Source organism: Myotis davidii, unplaced genomic scaffold, assembly GCF_000327345.1.
Source record: "Myotis davidii unplaced genomic scaffold, ASM32734v1 scaffold698, whole genome shotgun sequence".
Taxonomy (NCBI): domain Eukaryota; kingdom Metazoa; phylum Chordata; class Mammalia; order Chiroptera; family Vespertilionidae; genus Myotis; species Myotis davidii.
In genome coordinates, this window is record NW_006290032.1 from 2,941,472 (window position 1) to 2,942,217 (window position 746).

Below are 746 nucleotides of genomic sequence, written 5' to 3' on the forward strand. Positions count from 1 at the left end.
GGGGGTTGAGAGCAGCCCTCAGGGCAGCCTGCATGTGGGCCTGCAGCCATCTGGGTCGCAGGCTCCCTGTTGAGCTGGGCTCCTGGCCACAGGCGCCTGTCTTCCTTCCCCAGGTCGCTTGGCTCCTGCGTGAGGGCACATGGCGGGTGGCACTGGGGGAACATTTCCCAAGTCAGGGACACCGAGATGCGTGGGTCGGGAAAGTGGGGAGTCACTCTGTCTAGCAAATGTGACACAAGTAAATACAAATGTTCCGTTTTAGCTTAAGTCATTGACTTTCCATTTTTATGCAAAACACTCCTATTCTTTTTGAATTTTCTCCACTGTTCTAGCTGCTCCCCCAGGCAATGAAACATCCCCAATACTGTCCACTAATTCTTAGCAGAGCAACGTCTTCTCCGGGCACGGCCTCCGGCTTCCTCTTCGTTAATGCCAAGCTCAAATGTGTAAAATATACACACGGTGACTAAGGATTTCTTTTAACTCTGCTGCCAGAGGTTAAAAAGTTTTTGCCTAAATATGCAGATGCTGTATGTAGAATTTTACACTTGTGACCGGCATAACCTTTTTTTAAAAAAATATATGTTTTTATTGATTTCAGAGAGGAAGGGAGAGAAAGAGAGAGATAGAAACATTAATGTGAGAGAAGCATTGATTGGCTGCCTCCTGCACACCCCCTACTGGGGATGGAGCCTGCAACCTGGGCATGTGCCCTGACAGGGAATTGAACTGTGACCTCCTCCTTC

The 746-nt window shown here is 48.8% G+C and overlaps 1 long non-coding RNA gene across 1 annotated transcript in view; it reads left to right on the forward strand.

Annotated features, from left to right (window-relative positions):
* The window catches only part of LOC107182950, a 9,848-nt gene extending 9,331 nt beyond the window's left edge, over positions 1-517 (forward strand). The window contains exon 3 of the long non-coding RNA XR_001513706.1: positions 496-517. This is a non-coding gene — a long non-coding RNA (uncharacterized LOC107182950). The remainder of the gene's footprint in view (positions 1-495) is intronic.
* Positions 518-746: the final 229 nt, after the last annotated feature.